We start from the raw sequence: 7362 nt of genomic DNA on the forward strand, positions 1-7362 counted from the left end.
ACACACACACACACACACACACACACACACACACCACTAACTGCAGACTACAAAGGCCTCCTGCTGGAAAAGATCACAAGTCCGTGGGAAGTCTAATTATCCCACCCCCACCCCCACCTGCCAATCTTTTACTTTTACCCTCTACCACCCTTCCCTGTTGGGATGTACAGCAGTGCGCCATCTAGTGGCCATAAAACTCACTGTAAGGAACTGCACTTACACCTGCTTCAGGCTTTTTGGTTTTCTTTCTTTTCCTTTTCTTTTCTGAGACAGCATCTCACTACGCAGACAATGATGGTCTCAAACTCACTGAGATCTGCCTGCATCTGCCTTCAGAGTGCCGGCATGAAAGGCATAAACCACCATGTCCAGCATATAATTATTGGGCTTATACTCTGAGGGTGGTGGAGGGGGGCACTGCTTTGGTTGGTTTCTTTCCATTTTCATTTTCTCATTTGTTCACTCAGTGAATTGTTACAATGTTTCTGCTTCTAAGAGTATCATAGAGAATAAAACCAATGTCCACCTTCCTTCAGGAACCTCAGGGTCTAGTGGTAAAACCAAATGTATCGAATACAGTGGTAGGATTGAAACATGTTAAGAAAAGCAAGTGAACACCAAGAGCATTTGTATACACATGTGCAGAGGTAAAGGAGGGGAAGGGAAGACGCAGTGTCCAGGCAGAGGGAACAGCATACCCAGCAGTCCGGTACTGAGAGAGTACAGTCAGAAGACACATGCCCGCAACTCCAGCTTGCTGAGGTTGAAACGGGAGGATTATTATAGGTTGCCATAAAACCGAAGCCATCCTGGGAACCTGCAAGTGCAAATTCAGCCAGGGCTCCATAGTGGAACCCTGTCTCAGGATGGGGGAAAGGAGTTTTAAGGGATGGCAAGGTGATTCAGTCCCTAAGATACTGTCACCAAGCCCAAAATTATCCTCTGAGCTCCTCTCTCTCTCTCCCTTTCCCCCTCCCCCTCCCCTCCCCCCTCTCTCGCCTGTCTCTCTCAAAATAAATGCAATTTTAAAAAGGAGCTTTGGCCAGACAGTGGTGGCAAACACCTTCAATCCCAGCACTTGGGAAGGCAGAGGTAGGAGGACCTCTGAGTTTGAAGCCATCCTGGTCTTACAGATCGAGTTTCAGGACAGCCAGGACTACATAGAGAAACCCTGTCTCAAATCAAACAAAGGGGGGGGGGACTTTTGTTTTCATCGTTAATTCTGTGAGAGCCACTTCCTCTCATGAGAAAAAAATGAATAATTTCTGTAGGTATTTCTTTAGGGAATCCATGACCTAGCTCATCTTGGGTTATTGGTCAGTTTTGGGTTCCATCTCATGGACTGGGCCTTAGGGCAAATCAAAAAATGGTTGGTTATTACATACTTTGTGTCACCGTTGCACTAGTGAGCATAGCATGCAGCCAGGATGCTATTGTAGCTCACAGTGTACGTAGCTGGGTAAGCTCACTCCTCTAAGTGGTGTATATAACACCGTCAGCATTGTGAACATGATTAGTTAGGGATGAAACGTCCATCTAGGTACTAGCTGGATTTCTCCATGTTCCACACGTAAGTATATGGTACCCTTCAGCAATAGGGTACATGTTATATTATAGGGTATCCTAGGGTAACATCATCATGTTATGGAGGGTATCCAATATCTTTGGCCCCTAATGTTTGGTAGGGGGAGTCTCTATGATATTACTTTGTCTAATAACTCAAAAATATGCTTTTCCCACCTGCGCCCATGTTCACGAAATAATGAGTCTGAGACTTCTTCTATATGAATAAAATGCCTAGGCCAAGTGCTTTGGATCATTCTTTGACTAGCTTATGACTTAATCATCTCATTATTCTATTCTAAATTCTGCCACATGGCCAGTTACCTGGTCCTCGGTTACCTGCAACAGTCTTTCTCTGTCTGGGGCCGAATCTCCTCTTCCCGCTTGTCCGAGAATCTCCTCTCTGTACTGGAACTTCCATCTTTCTTTTTCCCACCTAAGCTAATGGGCCAACAGCATTTTTATTGACAGGTGATGCTCCTGTACAGTCCACGAGATTCTCTTTACGTCATTTGATGTCTAGTTGGAGTACTGTCCCTCCCCCCTCCCCATTATATGGTGACTTCATTTAAACTCCTTTTATACATATGTATATTTTAGAAAGCTTCTACAATAGCGGGTTTCCACATGGCTTTGTGAAAGGCCTTTAGAGTTTGCTGTCCCTCCCATAGTCCCTCTTTTATCCTACCTTTCCATCTCCCCTCCATTTAACTCTTCTTTCTAATTTCTTTATTGCTTTATACACTGTATTCCATTTTCCCTTCCTTGGAGGAGCCCCTCCTCCTACCGGCTCCCCTCCTATTTAACATCTTTTGAGTATTATTCCATTGTGCAAATGTATCACACTTTCATTGTCTATTCACCATTTGATGGACACCTGGGCTCTTTCCAACTTCTGGCTTTTATGAGTAGAGCAGCCATGAACGGGGTCAAGGAAGTACCTCTGGAGAAAGCTGTAGGGTCTGTGAGGTATATGCCCAAGAGTGATAGAGCAGGATCTTGTGGTAAACTGATTTCCAGGTTGGTTTTTTTTGTTTGGTTGGTTTGGGTTTTTTTTTTTTTTTTAGGAAGTTCCACACAATGAGGTCAAGGCTATGAGACTAGATAGGTCATGAGCCCAGGGGAAAACTCTGCTACTATTGTTCTATGAAATGAACATAGCAACAAAATGACTCCTAGTGACAGACTGCCATGCCCATAGATCAGAGTCTTGCTCAACCCTCATCAGAGAAGCTGCTTCCTGCCGTCGATGGGAATTAACAGAGACCCACAACTGGACAATGTGCAGAGAGTGAGAGACTTTGGAGGACTCAGCCCTAAATGGAGTGTTCATATCACACCCCTCCCCTCAAGGTTCAGGGGATGTATGTGGAGGGGAAGGCGGAAAGATTATAAGAGCTGGAGAGGGAGGGGCTCACATGAACTCACAGAGCCTGAGCTGGGATCCATAAGACCCGCATAAACTCAAGCCAAACAAAACCCCAGCACATAGAAGCAGAAATGGGCACAAAGTCCCACCCCTAGCCAAGAAGCTGTCTGTCATTTGTACCTGCTGGGTGAGGGGAAAGCAGCTCTCTTCAATATAGTGACACTGGATAAAAACAACCTCTCCAGGGAAGGCTCCGTGCCCAGGAGTAGCAGATGAGCAACACAAAATAAACCCAATTGTGTGTGTGTGTGCGCGTGTGCGCGCGTGCGAGGAATTGGATGGATGGGATGATTAGGGAGGAGTTAGGGCAGATGAAAGAGTACGATCAAAATGTATAAAATTCCAAAAAATAAAATAAAAATTTAAAGAGAGAGAAAAATGAAGAAATCTTATAGAATCTGAGTTTGTCTCAGACTCTGGCTTTCCTCTTTGAATTCGGAAGCCACTCTTGAAGAGTGAAACAAAGGTTTGGGGTTTGTTTGCTTCTTTGTTTGTTTGTTTGTTTGTTTGTTTTTGAGTCAGGCTTTCTCTGTGTAGTCCAGGCTGTCCTGGAATTCTCTTTGTAGCCCAGGCTGGTCTCAAATGCCAAGATTAGCCTGCCTCTGCCCCCACCCCCCCAAGTGCTAAGATTAAAGGTGTGTTTCACCATAGCCTTGCAAAATGAAGTTTTAAAACGTGTTTTCCCCTCCTACTTGAGCTGCTCATTCCTGTGGTCTCTGTCCCTTCCTCTGTCACCAGAGAAGGTGCCTGGAGCTATAGCCGTTCTTCACCAGGACATTACTCCAATCCCTGCAAGAAGACATCTGGCCACACCAAAGTCTTTCTTTGGGCCAAAGTACTTGATGCGGAGACATTGGCTTCTGTCTGGGTGGGGTCCTGGGCACTCCTGACTTAGTGTCCTCTGAGGTATTCACTTAACCAAGAGGTTCCCCAGAGATATTCAGGTCTGGCCCCATGATTGACAAGGGCCTCCGATGGGCACCTGAGCCCCTGGAGCCCATTCAGGCCAGAAGCACAGTTTGAGGGGGTGGAGTAACCCTATGAGGTCATTCCCCTCATATGAGCTGCCTTGTCATGATGTGGCATGGCTGTTTGATGTCAGTCTTCCTGAGGTCATTCCCCTCATATGAGCTGCTTTGTCACGATGTGGCATGGCTATTTGATGTCAGCCTTCCTAAGCTATTGCTTCCCATTGCTTGAAAATGAGAATAATAATCATAAAACCTACAGATGGGGTTATTGAGACCAAAGGAGATTATCCACAAGTGTGCTTGGCACAGAGTCTGTTACACAGGAAATGCTCAATAAAAGTTGAAGGCTGTAATCAGTGCCCAACTATATTTCAATCATAAAGGTTAATGAGTGTATGTGTGTGTATGCATGTATGTGTGTACATGTGTGTGCATGTGTATGTGTGTATGCATGTATGTGTGTGCATGTGTGTGCGTGTGTGCACATGAATGTATGTATGTGTACATGTGTGCGTGTGTGTGTGTGTGTGAGAGAGAGAGAGAGAGAGAGAGAGAGAGAGAGAGAGAGAGCAGGCAAGAGCTAGAATTCAGAGGACTGGGATGCTCAGCATGTCAGACATCTCACCCAGGGATGAAAATGAGCAGGCTAGATAAGCAGCCTGCTTTCAGATGGGTAACAGCCCAACAGAGGGCCTAAGTGTGGGGTACAGGGGGTGTGAAGCCAAGGCTTGGCCAAGCCTGAGCAGAAGCCATGAGTCTTGCAAACAAACCAGCCTAAGCTAAGACTGTGTCTTGTGTTTCTTCCACTGAAGAGCTAGGGCCAGGTAAGAACTTCAGGCGGAACAGAACCAGTTTAAACAGGACTATCAGGAACCAGTCTCTCACTCCCAGAGTCTCTTGCTTCTATCACAACTTTATTCCTATGGTTGATTACTGCGCATAGTGGCAAAAATCTCCCCTCTTTTGAAAGCACCAGCAAAAGTCCTGGGGTTGCCATTCATGAACACAAATGCCTTGCTCTAAACCAATCACAGAGACCAGGATTGGCTTGGTTTCTTCTATGTGCATGAACTGAGAAAGGTGTCCAACTATATTTCAGTCACAAAGGGCCATGTGTGTGTGTGTGTGTGTGTGTGTGTGTGTGTAAGGATAACGACAAGCAAAACAAAAGATGTCCTCAATTTGACACTGGCTGTCTCTAGAACCAGGCTGTCCCTGGACATATAGTTCTGCTGCAGCCACCCCAGGCTTGGTCCTTGGGTAGGGGATTTGGACAACTGGTGGGAAGAGACTTCCCCTTCCCCAGGGGGTACTGACCCCACAGATGTGCTTACAGCCAAGACAGAGCCAGCAGCAGCAGCAGCTAAAGCTGGCACTGGTCATGCTCCAGCTAGATTCCTCTGCTGTCCTTCAGGAAGCTGTGAAGGACAAACAGAAGCCAATACCTTACGAGGGAAGAACCAGAACTGCGGGAGACACTAAGAAGCTGGGACTCTTTAACCCAGGCTCTGCAGCCCAGCAGCAGCTTCAGCCATGATCTGAGGAGGCACGGTGAGTAATGTCTCTGCTCTGCCATTCTGTGCCCAACTTTTTCTTGGGTTGTTCTAGCACAGCCAGACCCACTCTTTACTAAGTGTACATTCCTCTGTGTGCACATCTCCCCCACCACCACTTGTTTTGTTTTGCTTTGTTTTGCTTTTCAAGACAGGGTTTCTCTGTACAGCTTTGGCGTCCTAGAACTAGCTCTGTAGAACTTTGGCCGGCCTCGAACTCAGAGATCCTTCTGTCTCTGCCTCCCAAATAGGATTAAAGGTTTGGCCACCACCACCTTTCTCTTAACACATATTCTTTGTTCCTTTCCATTTGCTCTATAACTATGATAGGCTGCAGTGGGCTATGCTCTGTACTAGGGTCTACACTGTGCCCCAGCAGAGCCTACAATCTGGCTGAACAAAGACCTCTAAAAGTACAATGGAAGTATGGATGCCTCCTCCTCCCCCTCCTCCTTATTCCTCTTCTCCTTCCCTTTCTCAATCTCCTTTTCCTTCTTCTCCCTCCTCCTCCTCTTCCTTTTCTTCCCCTTCCCCTCTTCCTCCTCCTCCTCCATCCCCTTCTTTTAAAATATGGAACACTTCACCAATTTGTCTTCCTTGTGCAGTAGCTATGCTAATCTTCATATCATTCCAATTTTTGTTATATGTGCTGCCGAAGCCAGAACCATTCTTGTTTGTTTTAATGAATGTGTTTTTGTAGTTGTGGTGGTGGGCTTTTCCCCCCTTCTTACCTGGTTTTGTATTTTAAGACAGGTTCTCATGTAGCCTATGGTCTGGAGCTCGTATGCCTTCTGTCTCCACCTCCCAGTGCTGGGATGACAGGCAAACATTGGTACATCTTTATTTTTAATGGCACACACTATGCATAAGGATTCTCCTTATAAAACAGCAACCATATATGAGACCCTCAAATGGCTCAGCCAGCAAAGGAACCTACCACAAAGCCAGAAGATCCAAGTTAAACCCTGAAGACCCACATGGTAGAAGGAGAGAACGGAGTCCTGCAATGTTTCCACATATATACACAAATAAATGTTAATTTTAAAAAAAAATATGTCAGCAACACACACATACACACAATTGCAACCACTTAATTTTCTCCTTCTCAGCCCTCTATTCAGATTTTCTCCTTCTCACCCCTCCCCCAAAGATGCCTCAGTTGATGGCCTGAGCCTTTACTACCAGCACTTGGAGGCAGAAGGATCTCTGTGAGTTCAAGGCTATCCTGGTCTAACTAGTGAGTTCCAGAACAGCCAGAGCTACAAAATAAGACCCTCTCTCAAAAGAAACAAAGACATACACATCAATATGTATACAAACATGTCCTAATATGGCAGCATTCAGAGAGATATAGCTGGGTTGACATTTTTGTTGTTGATGGGTTTTGAGACAGAGTATTATGTGCCCCAAGATGTCTTTAAGTGCACCATCTATCAAACATAGCCCTGGGCTGCTGAGCATCCTGCTTCCAGCTCTGAGATCTTGGGATGACTGTGTTACCACCACATTCATCTTGTACTGGCTTCTTTTAATTGATTCCAAGGGCATAGGGTCAGCGAGCTCTCTTCATTCTTTGCCTCCAGGAACCCAATCCCCTACCAGATCAGCCCACTGGATCTCAGGCTTCATAGTTACTATCATAGTTACTAGGCCAGTAGTCAGCAAACCCTGTCTACTAATGGGCCAGGTTGTGAATATTTTAGGATTTGCAGGTTCATGATCTCTATGGCAACTCATCAAGTCTATCATTAAGAAAGCAGCCATTGCCTTTGGATCCCTTATAACTGGCTTGTCTTGTCTATCCTCAATAGAAGAAGATGTGCATAGAAGATGCACTTAATCTTAC

General features: G+C 45.7%; 1 pseudogene; it reads right to left on the minus strand.

Moving 5' to 3' along the window:
* Positions 1-6080: 6080 nt before the first annotated feature.
* LOC115029945 lies at positions 6081-6181 on the minus strand (annotated as a pseudogene).
* Positions 6182-7362: the final 1181 nt, after the last annotated feature.

The sequence above is a fragment of the Mus caroli genome, chromosome 18 (assembly GCF_900094665.2).
Source record: "Mus caroli chromosome 18, CAROLI_EIJ_v1.1, whole genome shotgun sequence".
Classification (NCBI taxonomy): domain Eukaryota; kingdom Metazoa; phylum Chordata; class Mammalia; order Rodentia; family Muridae; genus Mus; species Mus caroli.